The sequence below is a fragment of the Protopterus annectens genome, chromosome 2.part0 (assembly GCF_019279795.1).
Source record: "Protopterus annectens isolate FY-2018-M chromosome 2.part0, PAN1.0, whole genome shotgun sequence".
Classification (NCBI taxonomy): Eukaryota; Metazoa; Chordata; order Ceratodontiformes; family Protopteridae; genus Protopterus; species Protopterus annectens.
This window is the reverse complement of record NC_056728.1, coordinates 1,351,820,177-1,351,834,978: the sequence shown is the minus strand read 5'-3', so window position 1 is coordinate 1,351,834,978 and position 14,802 is coordinate 1,351,820,177.

Below are 14,802 nucleotides of genomic sequence, written 5' to 3'. Positions count from 1 at the left end.
TGGATTTGGATTTTTTGAGGTGGAGCATGTCCATTAATTCCGGGTTGGACATGGCCTTGTATGTCAGGCACATGTCACCTCTGAGCAGACGGTATGCGACTGAATAGAGCTGGAGTTTCTTCAATCTGGCAGCATATGACAGACTTTGGAGTCCCTTTATCCTTTTGGTGAGGAACTTTTGGGGTCTCTCCAATTGCTGCAGATGTTGGGGGAGATACATCCCGAATGGGGCATTGTACTCGATCATTGGTCTGATAAGTGAAGAGTACAGGGGAACAATGACCTCACTAGATCTGGATGTGAATCCCTTCATGATCAGGTGGGCAATGTAGAAGGTCTTTCTAACCACTTTAGCAATGTGAGTGTCAAAAGAAAGGCCACTGTCAACCTGGGTCCCCAGGTCCCTGATAACCTCTTCTGTGCTTAGTGGATTGCCACCTATATGGTAGCTTGGGGTTACCTTGTTTTTCCCGAAGGGTATGACTATACATTTTTTGGCGATTAACTTCAGGCCATGGCTCTGGCACCAGCTATCTGTTTCCGTGAGTCCCTTCTGAAGGATATCCGTGTCCGATGCACTTTCCACTATGGCGCCCAATTTGCAGTCGTCTGCAAACTTTGTCAGCCAAAGTCCTCCCATGTTGGCCTGTACTTCTGAGAAGTAGATGCCAAACAATAGGGGGCCAAGGACCAAGCCCTGTGGGACACCACTTGTGACCGGCTTGGAGTCTGACACAGCGCCAGCAACTCTAACCCTGTGGGTTCTGTCCTTAAGCCAGTTTGCAACCCATCTTGTGACATATGGGTTTACATTTAAGCTGGTAAGTTTTTCTACAATACCCGAGTGGGGTATTGTGTCGAAAGCCTTTGCAAGGTCAAGGTAGGCTGTATGGACTGCCTTTCCCTCATCAATGGCCTTGGTGACTGTTTCGAAGAAGTCGACCAAGTTCAAAAGGCATGATCTTCCCTTGACAAAGCCAAACTGGGTCGGGTCCAATGTCTGCAAGTCCCCTATATCTTTGTTTATGAGCTCCATTATGATACTCTCCATAGCTTTGCAGACTAGACTTGTTAAGCTTATGGGCGGTAATTACCAGGGTCCGTAGAGGCGCCGCCTTTGTGGAGTGGGACCACAGTTGCTGTACGCCACTCCTTGGGCATGTATCCTGTGGTAAAGCTGAGATTAAACAGCTGCCTTATGTGCGGGTTTAATTCCTCATTTAGCTCGTGTAGCACACAGCCGGGGACACCATCCGGTCCCATTGATGCTGTGTTTTTAGCTTTAGAGAGAGCAGCTTTCACCTGCGCATTTGAGATGTCTGGGAGGCTACACTCGGCTGGGATAGTTATCTCTCCTTTAAGTCAGTTACAGTAGTCAGTTGCCAGTTACCATATAACAGCCTGATGAAGTTCTCAGATCTACTGTGCAGTGGATATCCAGAAAGGACTCAACAAGAACTGTAAGCCTGCCTTAGCTCTATTGTAACAATTTAGTTTAGATCAGGGACAGTGTTCTTTAGTCAGATAGGAAAAGTATAACTAATCAGTTAGATCAGTTGAGTTTTTCTTAATGTTGGATTTCTGTGCTACAGTAGATTTAATTTTCCTGGTGATTGAATTTTGTTTGTTTATTGGAAATTACTGTTTTATATTTTTAATCATTTTGTTCATTATTAAATATTTTATTAACTTACATTGTGGCTGGTCAATCAGTATTTTTCTTTAGTGATTTGAGAGTACTTATACTCGCCTTGATAACTTCCTGGGCCACTCTGTAAACCTGGCTGCGTATGTCATTTGTTACTATTTGTTTTAATATCTAATTTTCATAATTGTGCATACCTTTAAAAGGGTATGAAGACAATCTGATTAGTGGCAGTATTGCTGTATTATTTTGGGGTAGGGACACAGCTGGAAATCTGTTTCAGGCTTTCCCAGAAGTGTTTGGATATGTGAGATTTAATTTATTTAAGTCTGAGTGTATCAAAGGTCTTAAACTGGGACACATTGCTCTGAATTGTGTAATAAGGAGTTATATTTGGGGTGGACAGAAGTACACAGTCCAGTCCCAGATTATAGAGCATGTTTCTGTTGTGCTCTTAGGAAAAAATTGTGAAATATTACTCCAGTTTAAGTGACAGTCTCACATTGGGGTCAGTAGTGAGGATTGAAGCTCCTTAGTTACTGACCCAGGATAGTAGAAGATGTCACATTATTGTTGACAATCCGGTAGGGTATTGTCCAGATGTCACATTAATTGTTGGCAGTTCAGTGGGATATTAACTGGATATCATAACATTAAATAGATAATTTTCACATAACTTAATGAAGGCTTCTATTAATTGATGGTTCTGAGGTCTAAAAGTACTAGGCTACTTAAATGTATCAATCTCAGTCTCATTCCCACTTAAAAACATTGTTTTTAAAATAAGATTTCTAATAAAGAGTCTTAGATCAAGGATAGTTTCAGTCAAATCAGCCCACTGAGTGGGAATGAATGAAAATCCTTTATTCAAGACTGCAACTTCAATATCAGTCAATTGGTTGGATGGCAAACTATAAATCAGGGAGTGGGATTTGGTTACCACATATGTTTGATAGTCCGATGGTCCCCCAGATCCACTAGTTGTTTCCACTTCACCCTTTCCCAACTCCTGGAGCTTCTCAGGGATGTCATATCTCCTCTCTGAATTGGTAGGGGTAGAGTGGGAAAAACCTGATTACAGGACACTGTACTTTTCCTCTTAGCATCAAACCATATTTGTATTTGTATTGGGCTTGTTTTTCTCCTTACATCAGGTTGTGCTAACATGGATGTCTCTTCCCCAGAGGTGTTGTGTAAACAAAACTATTCATAGGAATTATAGCAATGTCAGTCTTATTAAGTTCTTTATTACTAGAGTCTTTACTACCTTCATTAACATTCTTGCATTCACACACAGAAATGCGTTCACTCACAGAAGTATACTCAGTTGTTCTTGGCCTGCAGAACACACAACCATTCTTAAAATTTTGAGAGTCTATCTAATACTTTTTCTGAAGAGACAGTCTTTTCTCATATATTGAAACATTGTCAATAACTTCACTTAATGCCAAATTGACAGACTCAAATAGAAAAGAGCCATAAAGATCATTCTGATGTCTTTTAATGCTTTCTAAGAGTTCTAATTCAATCGGCTTAAAAAAGTCAATCAAAAGTTTAAGATAGTTAAAACTTGATTAAGCCACTGCCATTGTGCCAGCAAATCTGGATAGTGTTCACCATAAGTAGGCATTTTGAGAACCCTTAACCCTCTGGGGATAATACGAAATTGCATACATGCCTCAGGATGGAAATGTTGTAACTGCAATCACTTCAGCTGATATAAATGATTCTCCAGCACATGTATCTTAGAATGAAAGGCTCGACTGTCACCTTTCTCTTCATCCCCTACAACACCCAAGGAATTATCGCCTGTACCAAGTAAGGGGTTCTCATTATTCATTAGGAACTTTGTCAAAAGGCTTATTCTCCCATCAAAGCCATTCACATTTGGATTAAAATCCAGTTCAGTCTCTACATTGTAGCCTTCAGCCATGCTCCCGAGTGTATAGGCAAAAGCCAAGTAAAAACACAGAGAAAAAACATCCACTGAGGACAGAGTCCAATATAAAATCACAATAATATAACCACACAGATGAAGGAACCAACCAGTGAACAGTTCTTCTTTTCTTCATTTTATTAAAATGATAAACAGATAAGTTAGCAACACACACCAACACCTTTAACACTTCTCTAGCACCTCGGCTGATAAAGCCTTCACAGAGTATAACTTCCTTCTTACACACATCCTTTAAATACATTTAAAATAAGCCATCATTCAATTACATCATTAATTAATCAAGTAAATCTTTCTTCAATATAAAATTAAAGAAAACACTTCCTATGACATTCCTTATTAAGTCCCCTTGGAATTAATGTATTAAATTTAATAATAAAAAATTATTCTTTTCTCCAAAGATTTCTCTTCATATTATTAACATCCTGCACTTTAATTTGCTCTAAAATAGTTGCTTTTAAATCATGGGGGGTACTATTATGACATTCTAAAAAGCTACTAGACTATCTTCTTTCCCCTTACTTATATCTCTTAAATATTCTTTCAACCTAACCTTAAAACTTCTTTTACTTTCACCATCGTTGTATATGGTGGATTGGTAAAATCATGATAAGTTCACAAATATATGAGAATACAGACACTGAAACACGGCACTAGTACACAGTAATTAAAAACAACAATAATGCATGGTCAGAAGGTAAAATCAAGAGTTTATTCCAAAACTTTAAAAGGTAAGTGCTTTCATGATATAATAAATCACTTTATCAGACCACAAAACAATAAAACAGCAAGTATAAAAACTTTCATTCACCAGTCAGATCAAAAGTTTTCAGAAAAACTATCTAATCCTAGCAAAGCAATCCCTGATTACAAAGTATCAATGAACGGCTACTATATCTCATTCAGCTTAGTGTTTAAAGGGCTACACCCACAAACAGACAATGCATACATACATATTAAAAACATAGACCTTAGAAAAGGGAAAATAAAATGAATAATATTAATAATAGTATGAAACAAAATAAATATATACACCAACAATCAACAGAAATATCAAATCTTAGGTAACCTGCGAGCCTTCAAGGCAGAAGAAGAAATTAAATAGAGGTTCTCAGAAGAAATTTCTATCCTCTCTAATAGCTCCTGAATAATATCCACTACCAATTCTTTAAATTCCTCTCTTTTCAACAGATAAGTGGGAAAATGCCAATGTCTTGTTTTCATTTCATTACCCTGTTTTGATTTTAGCTATTATTGGCACGTGATCTGAAATAGTTATTGGGTGGTCATCAAGACCTTCAATTAAATGCACATGTTCCTGTGAAATGTAAATTCTGTCTAGCCTAGCCCAATTTTTATATCTTGGGGAATAATATGTAAATTCACTCCAAACTCCTATTACTGAATTCACATCTTCCACGCCAAATATTTTCATAAGTTTCTTCAAAAATCTACCCTTCTTTGTTATATTTTCCCTTCTGGGCCTCCTAGATACATCTTTACTGCTGCAAATCAAATTCCAGTCCCCACCTATAAGTAATATTACTTGCTGAAAACTGATTATTTCTCCCAGAATTTTCTTAACCTCCATTATAGCAGTTTTAGGTGGAATGTAAATACATGCCAGTGTAATTCTCCTCCCTTGCCAGTAGCCCCTTAGCACTAAAAATCTGTCATTATTATCTTTTTATCTTCTTCTTCTATCACTATTGGAGCTCCTCTTACAAGTAATATAAGTACTCCTGTTTTATTTTATCCCACATATTCCTCTGAATAACCATCCTGAAAACCTTTCTATATCAAACTCACACATTCAGTTCTTTCTAAGTGTGTCTCTTGTAGCATAGCTATTTACATTAATATAGGTCACTACTCTTTCCTGTTTGCATTTATCTGTGAGGCCATTTACATTTAAAGACATTAAAGACATTGTATTAAAAAGTTATTATTCCCACCTTTTATGTATAATACCTTTTTTATTAAATATCTAGGTTGAGCTTTTGTGTTGCATGTATATAATGTTTGGCAGGTTGAACTTTTATACAGTTGTTTCTTGTCATATACATTTGAGCCTATGTCACATCTTATAAAACTCTTTGTTTTATTGAAAGCCCTCAAACAAAATAACAAACACACCCCCATTACCCTCCTAAAAACTATTAACTTAATATAACACATAAAACTATGTACACCTTCAAATATTAATGTTTTTACATTCCTAATAGGAACAAAAGTCCCAAACTGACAGCCACACTCACAGACTTGAGTTAATCTAAAAGGAAGGTCATCCATGCTAAGACGCATGATGCAGCCTGTGCTTCTACTAAGTGCTAATTAGTTTTTTCTTATCTTTGTAGCTTCACCAGCTGGGAAAACCCCTGAATGTTTTCAGAGAACATTAACTACCTTGGGAAAGCCCCTGAATGTTTTCAGAGAACATTATCTCCTATCCAATTTCTCTTTTTCTCAGCCAATCACTCTCCACCAGACTGTAGCCAGTTTTTCTTTATCAGATTGTCTCCATGGAGACATGATAACCAGGCAGCCAGTTTCTCTTTAGATCAGCTACAGAACTGTTACTAAGCATATATGTATTTTTTTTTTTTTAGAAAAAAAGCCTTATAATATTCAATTTTACTTGCTGTCTCTTAAAACGTGTTACTAAATCAACCTAAGATCTTTAATCCAGTAATTTCCCCATGCAAGAATGAGAAAAAAAACATTGATTTTTCTTTTATCATGCTTTATAACCAGGCTTTTTTGTACATTGTAGTGCCTACATTTCTGAAAATTGAACAAGAAGAGAGAGAGAGACACAGAGAGAAGAAGGGAGAAAAAAAGAAACAAATAAAAAACAGCAGCACCTGTTTACAATCCCTATTGCACTTAAAAATAACTGAAAAAAACTTTACTTATAGCATGTAAAGAAAACCATATGCCACAAAACTGGTACTATTTAAGAAAAAAAATCTTTACTTACACTTAACTTTCTCCCTCTTCTTCCCCTCCTTAAAATATTTTTCCAAACATTAATGACATGAATTACTGCATATTGTTTAGAGTCTCCCACAAGTCCAACAAATTCTGAAAAAGTCCAATATTTCCAGATTTTCTTGTTCTATTTCACAAATATAATTATTGCATTGTAATCCCATATTAAGTTACTGGTTTTATTACTGTTCATCTCTGAAACCCTGCCTCTGCTTCATTTCCAAAGCGCTCTTGATTCTTCTAGTCAGCTCTCATGTTCCCTTCCTTCTCTCTAACATTTTCCATTGAAAATTTTGAAAAGGTTTCACAGTTGCAGTCCCTCTGTTGTCTTTATTACCAAAAGAACAAGAAACAGAATATCCTTCTGTTTCACAGCTTACTTTTTGTTGGACAAACTTTTGTATTCCCTCCTTAGCATGTACTTCATCAAAAAATTATTTTGTCCCCTCAGGGAAGAATACCTTAAAGATAGCTGGGTACAGCAGTTTGAATCTCACACCTGCATCTCAACATTCCCTGAATAGTGGAATAAATTTGCTTCTCTTTTGTGTGGTGTACAATGAGTAATCATTCTGAACAAACACCCTGTGGCCTCCTACTTTTAGTACTTTGTCCTTCTGCCACAATTTTGTCAGAATCAATTCCTTCTGCTGGTAGGATTGCATCTTTATTATTAAATGTCTAGGATGCTTTCTTATAGCCAGGTTTGGAGCATACACACAATGTGCCCTTTCAACTAACAACTCCTGCTGTGGAATACCAGTCCAGTTGCTTATTTGTGCTTTCATAAAATTAATGCAGTCTGTTCCACCCAGCTTCTCTAGAATACATGAAAATCTCAGGTTTCCCTATGTGTACTATCCTCTAATTCTATTATTCTTCGAAACATCTCTTCCTGAGCAGTCTCGTATTCAGCCAGCCTTTGTTTTATGTTGACAATCTGCAGCCATCTTGGAAGTCGAAATTAGATAGAGACTCAAGATTTTAAAAATGGTTGTGTGCTCTCCTTCTGTGAATGAATGCATTTCTGTGGGTGAACACAAGATTGTTAATGAAGATAGTAAAGGCAATAGCAATAAAGAATTTAATAAGACTGATGCTGCTATAATTCTGATGAATAGTTCCGTTTACATGACACCTGGGGGGGTTAGAGGCATCCATGTCAGTACAACCTGATGTAAGGAGAAAAACTAGCCCAATACAAATATGGTCTGGTGCTAAGAGGAAAAGTCCAGTGTGCTCTAATCAGGTTTTTCCCACTCTACCCTACCAATTCAGAGAGGAGAGATGAATTCCCCAAGCAGATCCATGAGTTGGGGAAGGGTTAAGCAGAAACAACCAGTGGATCTGGGGGGGGGGGGCATCAGAGTATCAAACATATGTTGCAACCAAATCCCACTCCCTGATTTATAATTTTTCATCCAGGCAATTGACTGATATTGAAGTTGCAGTCTTGAATAAAGGACTTTCGTTCATTCCCAGTCAGCGGGCTGATTTGACTGAAACTATCCTTAATCTAAGACTCATTGTTAGAAATCTTATGTTAAAAATGATGTTTTCAAATGAGAATGAGATTGATATATTTAAGAAGCCTTGTACTTTTAAGCCTTCATTAAGTTATGTGAAAATGATCTGTTTAAAGTTTTTAGTGATGATCAGCATAACTATATTTTTCATAATCTTATGACCCTTGAAAGGAAAGCTCTATTTGGCTTGAAAAATTATGTTAGTGTTGCCATTCAACCAGCTGATAAAGGAGGGTCTATTGTTCTAGATAGGGATTTTAATTTTTCTTCCATCAAGGCTATGTTGAGTGATGAAACTACCTATACTAGGATTAGTTTGAAGGATTTGGATGTCCTGAAAAATACAGTACATAGGATGATTAATGATTGTTTACTGAGTAGGTATATAAGTCTAGACCTGGCCAATAATCTGATAATTGAATCTCTGTTGGTCCCTAGTTTCCATGGACTTCCTAAGATCTATAAGAATCCCGCTGTGCCACCTTTTAGACCTACTGTGGCCAGTGAAGGTTGGCTCACTGATCTTTTTTCAATTTTTATAGAGAAACAGCTTAGACCTGTTTTTGGATTCATCAGAAGTTGTTCTAAGAGACTCTAAACAGTTTCTGCAGAATTTGTATGATTATACTTGTATTAATTCCCTTCCTGATGGTTGTCTTCTAGTTACACTTGATGTAACTTCTTTGTTTACTGTGATTCCTAATTTGGAAGGGATAGAGTTGGTTTAGGCGTATTTGTCTGAACATAGTTCATATGGCATGGGAAGAATTACTTTAATATGTCAGATTATTGAGATTGTTTTGGAAAAGAATGTTTTTATTTTTTATGGAGAATATTTTTTACATAAATCTGGCATAGTTATGGGAACTTCTTGTACCAATAGCTACACCAGTATATTTCTTGCCCAATGGGATAACAGATGTGTTTTCACATCTACAATGTATCATGATTATGTTAAGTTCTATTGTCACTTTGTGGGTGATATATTTTGGTTATGGACAGGTACAGGTATTGATTTGCATGGGTTTGTGGACTATATTCATGGAACTACTTCTTTTCTGAAATTTTCACTGAAGCTTTCTAGAATTAATATTGAGTTCTTGGATGTTGAAGTGTTTAGAAGTCTTGATTTATCCTTTAGTACTAGATTATTAAAAAACAACATGTTATATAAACTCTTTACTTCATAGGACTAGCATGCACACTGGTTACATTTTTGTGAATGTAATTAAGGGGCAAAACATGCATACTTCAAGGGTGAATGTGTATTTAGATGGTTATTTAAATGATCTTGAGAAGTTAAAGTCTGAATTTATGGAGAGGGGATATAAGGAGAATGAGGTGGACTAGGGAGTGACACAATGCAATGGTTGCAAGTTTTACATGCTAGACCTTATTTCTCAGCCTATAGTTAGCAAGAGATACAAGCAGGGCTTTTAGTAATAAGAATCTTCCTTTTTGTCTAAACTACAGAAGTAAAGTAAATGTTATTACAGATATAATTAGGAAACATTGGAATGTGCTACTCACTGATGATAGGATTGGGGGAATAATGGGGAACACACCACAATTCTGTTTTAAAAATAAAAATCCCTGAACAGGCTTTTATGTTATCTTGAGAATATTAGAAGGGTTGAGCCTATCAGTGATGTACTTGGTATCTATCCTTGTGGGAAGTGTAGTTTCTGGAGTTATACTGATAGTAGGAATTATTTTTGTACACCCAGATTTAGGCACCAGGATTTGTTTCAATGTTAATGCAGATTGTAGAACCAGATATTTAGTTTATTTAGCATGGTTTGTGCTTCATTTTATGTTGGAAAGATGAATAGGAGTTTGAAGGAATGTGTTAGGGAGCACTTATACCAGATCCATATCTACAACCAGTGTAATGCCCCGGCTAAACATATAGGAGAAAAAGGGGCTACACATGCTTTCAGGTTTATGATGATAGATAGAGTTTATGGAAATCCATGTTTAGGAGATCTAAGAAATATTACTGAGAAGTATGAGTTAGGATGAATTATTAGTATGAGAGCAGACAGGGGCTCTGGTCGTAATGGCCCAGTTCTATTGAAACCTGCTTTGAACACTCACAGGTTATGTAAGATTTGATATATCTGTTGATTCTTGATGTATATATATTTTATTTTGTTTCATATTATTATTAATGTTATCCCATTTTATTTTATTTTACCTTTTCAATGTTTTATGTTTTAGTAAGCACATTTCTATTGTCTGGTTGTGGGTGTAGACCTTTAAACGCTAGGCTGAATGAGCTATAGTAGTTGTTCACTGGTATTTTGTAACCGGGTATTGCTTTGTTATAACTGGATAGTTTTTCTGAAAATGTTTGATCTGATTGGTGAATGAAAGTTTTTATACTTACTGTTTTTTTAATGTTTTGAGGTCTGATGAAGTGATTTATTATATCACAAAAGAGCTTGCCTTTTAAAGTTTTGGAATAAACACTTTATTTTACATTCTGCCCATGCATTATTACCATTTTTATTATAGGTTCATAGGTTCATAGGAGGTTACTAGGCTGGTGGCCCTAGAACCTTTACAAGCCTAGCCATGTTCATCCCAAGTATCCCCATTTGTGTACTAATGCCGTGTTTCAGTGTCCATATTCTCATATATTCGTGAACCTATCATGATTTTATACAGGACACTGTCCTGAGTTAATGTTTTTTCTCAATGTTTTAATAGTAGTTGAGACTGAAGTCACAGGGCAGTCTGTTTTTGGAAGCTGACAAAGAAGGAAGACCACTCACCTACTTCATCTTGCCTTGCTCTAGTAAGTGACCAGGGAATAGTAACTCTTTAGATGAGTCAGGAAAATATAGTGAGATTAGTTAAGTATTGTTTTTCTGTATCTGTGTGAATCTATTTATCTGTGTTATTTTTAATATTTCCTGTGATTGAAACTCTGATGTTTATTGTAAATAAATATTTAGTATGTTAATGTTCTTTTCTTATTTATTATTAAATATATTTAAACTTTTCATTGTGGCTGGTCCTTTACAGAATATTTAACCTTTGGGAGTACTTATATCTACTGGTGACACTGCGGCCACTCCTGAAAGCCTGGGTGTTTGGTTAACATTACCATTTGTATTAATATTAATTTCACTCAGTATAATTGGCTACCATTGCAAGAGCCTTAGACTAGCTGGCTTTGGGGTGTCTGGTGGCAATGTAACTACCTTATAGTCTGGGCAGAAGGGGGCATAGCTAGTAAATCTATGCCAGCCTTTCCCAGGTGTGTGTGTGTGTGTGTGTGTGTGTGTGTGTGTGTGTGTGTGTGTGTGTGTGTGTGTGTGTGTGTGTGTGTGTGTGTGTGCGTGTGAGCTACTTGCAGCAGAGACATGAAGCACTGGTTTCACAGAGAGAGTGCTGGAGGACTTGGCTTGGACACTCGGCTGAAGACTTAACTCCACAGCTGTGCCAGTGGGGAGCCTTACTGAGGACCTGGAGAGAGATAGAGGGGGAAACCAGACCCTGGGTTGATTGTATTTCCTGTGTGCTCAAGTGAAATTGTGCTTGGTACAGAGAGCTGCATCTGGAAATACTGGGTGTATCCATTTTTGTTCCAAGTGAACATCCCTCTCCAGTGTCAGTGGTGAGGACTGAGGCTCCCTGATTACTGGCTGAGAGTGGGGACATCACAGTGAGTATAACAAAAGGAAGTATCTAAAAAATAACTGGCTTTGCCCCTGTAGCCAACCCAAATAACTCCTCTCTTCTCAGCCACATTGTTACTCTCTTGCATTATATTTTTCACATCTGGCTTGGTTTTTCGCCTGCTATCTCAGTTATGCAAACATTTTTAAATTCATTAATTTTCTAAATCTCTGAATAAACATGCCTTGTTAAGCTAGGCTATTCACCTTTATAGCTCTAAACTTTTTCCATATCACTAGTGATTGCTACATCTCTACTTGAAGCTATTAATGTAAGAATAATAGTCACAATTACATTTGAGTATTATTCAATTTTCTATTAGTCCGGATGTAATACTGTACTTATTTTTCATTTTAAATTTTCTTATGTAATTTTTGTATCTTACTACAAGCATTCTGATGTAATGTCTGCATTTTATTATTTGTAATGTTTTGTAAATGGAGCTTCTCTCCCCGTGTCTCCGCTGAAAACAGGCAATCCAGCCCAGTCGGACACTACCTGGTAAACAAATGTAAAATAAAATAAATAAATAAATAATACCCTTGGAAAACCATTTGGGAATAGTCTGTATTGACACAGGTTGCCCCTTCTTGCCTTTACAAGAAATGAACAATTGATCTGAAGATCTGCAAGATTTAACACTGTCAAGATCATACCTGAGTTGTCTGTGGACATCCAAGATATGGAGCATCCTTTCTCCATCATTTTTTAGGTTCAGGAAAGAAAACAAGGAGATGGATAGTTTGGCTTAAAGTAAACTCGAATACCACTTTAGGAATAAAAGAAGGATTAGCTCACAAAGAAAACCTGCTCCTGTAGAAAATGAAATATGGTTGCCTCACCATAAGAGTTTGGAAGTCAGATATCCTTCTTGCAGAGGTCAGAGCAATCAGCAAAATTATTTTCCATGTTAAGAACCTCAAGTCAGCCAGATTAGCTGGTTCAAATGGAGCAAATGTTAGCTTTTCTAACACAAAATTAAGATCTCATGCAGGGCCCCCTCCCCCTGTTTTCTAGGAGGCCTCTTATGCAAATCTCTTTCAAGAGCATTTTTACATGAAACTGCATTGAAAGAGGAGGATCTATAGACTGACATGCGGAAATGGCAGATAAAGGAACCTTGATAGAGGAATAAGAAAGGCCATAAGAAAGCTACTCTCACAAATATTGTAAAACCAGAGAACAACTAGGTCTGAATGAGTGCTATTTATGTTGTTGAACCAAATAGAAAACCTTTTCCATTTGCTAATATATGATTTTCTAGTAGCAGGCTTTCCCACCTCCATTAGTACCTGCTGCACATCTTCAGAAAACAGGTGCCTAAAAAGAATTAGGACTCTATCATCAAGGCAGTTAATTGAAGATGATTGATGTCTGGGTGCATCAAACATCCCCGGTCTTGTGTAAGTAGATCCAGCCTGTGAGGAAACTTGTGGTAATTGTCCCTGGTCATTTCCAAAAGAAGGGAGAACCACAGCTGACTAGGCCAGATGGGAATTGCTACAATAATCTTGGGGGAATTCCTTCTTCAGAAGTACCCTGGATATTAGTGGAAAGTGTGGAAAGGCATACAGGAAAATTCCAATCCAAAGAAAAGAAAAGGTTTCTGTCTTCCAGGCCTTCTTGTATGAAGTAATAGAATAAAAGTTTGCCAGTTGATTGTTCAGAGAGGTGACAAAGAGGACCCCCTAATCTAGTTTCTATTTGTGAATATCTGCCTTGGCTCTGCTTAGCTTGTCTGCCCCACAATGTTGCTCTGACAAAAGTAGGATGCCTGCAGAGTGAGATTGTATTGTAAAGCTATATCCCAAGCTAAAATGGCCAGTCTGCAAAGGGGGTATGACCTGGCACCCCCTTGTTTGTTGACGGACCACATGACTGTGGTATCGTCTATAACCACTTGAAGAACTCCTGGGGACCAAAGATGGTTCAAAGAGTTAAGTGCCTTGATCCGGGCAAACATCTCCTAGATATCCATGTGCTTGCATCTGTCCTTACTGCCCTACATCTCCTGCACTTTTATTCCTCCAGAAACTGCTCCACAAGCAATGTCTGAAGCATCTGTAGTGACTGACTGCTTTAGAGCAGGGAGGGAGGAAGAAGGGGAGACTTCAATTTAAAGATAGCTGTTACCTCCACCAAAAGATTTCTCTTCTAACAAACCTCAGCACTGTGATCTGAAAAGTTAAAAAGGTGTTGATGCTGTGATCAAAGAAATGTCAGATACCACTGTAACTTTTTCATGTGCAGTCTTGCCAGGGATATCATGAGAATCATAGATGCCATGAGATACAAAATCCTGAGGTATTCCCTCTCAGTAACCATAGTCTGAGTGGAAAAACTTAGAAATAAATCTAAGTAAACATCTATTTTTCCTGTGGAATAAAAGCACTTTCAAATGAGGTGTCTAGCTGACATCCTAGGAACACAATCCTGTGTGATGGAGTCAAGAAAGACTTTGACTATTATCTTGGACTCCCAGTCTGTGCAAGAGATCTCTCACCCAAAAGAGAGATTCCTGACACCTCGAAAAAGACTCTGCAAAGATAAGCTAGTCATCTAAATATGGAAAAAATGTGTATACGTTGTAGCTTGCAATGAGCTGTAACCAGAGCTAGACACATTATGAACACTGCTGATACAGTGGCTAGTTCAAAGGGTAGGTCAGAGAACCGATAATGTGATCCAAACACTCAAAATCTTAAGAGACATCTGACATTGGGATGGTTAGGGATGTGATTATAAGCATCTTTACGTCTAGTGTTATTAGAGTTGCCAACCATCCTGGATTTTCCATAGGTTCATAGGTTCATAGGTTGGTCCTAGGCTATTGGCCCTAGGGCCTATATAAGCCTAGCCATAACAATTCCCTGGATATTTCTTCCCACAATATTTACTTCTCTGGACCCCTGTCTAGCAGGGCGACTGACGTGATCCCCGGGGAGAATTTGCTATCTCCCATCCAATCATCAAGGTTCCTTTTGAAGAGGGCCAAGGAG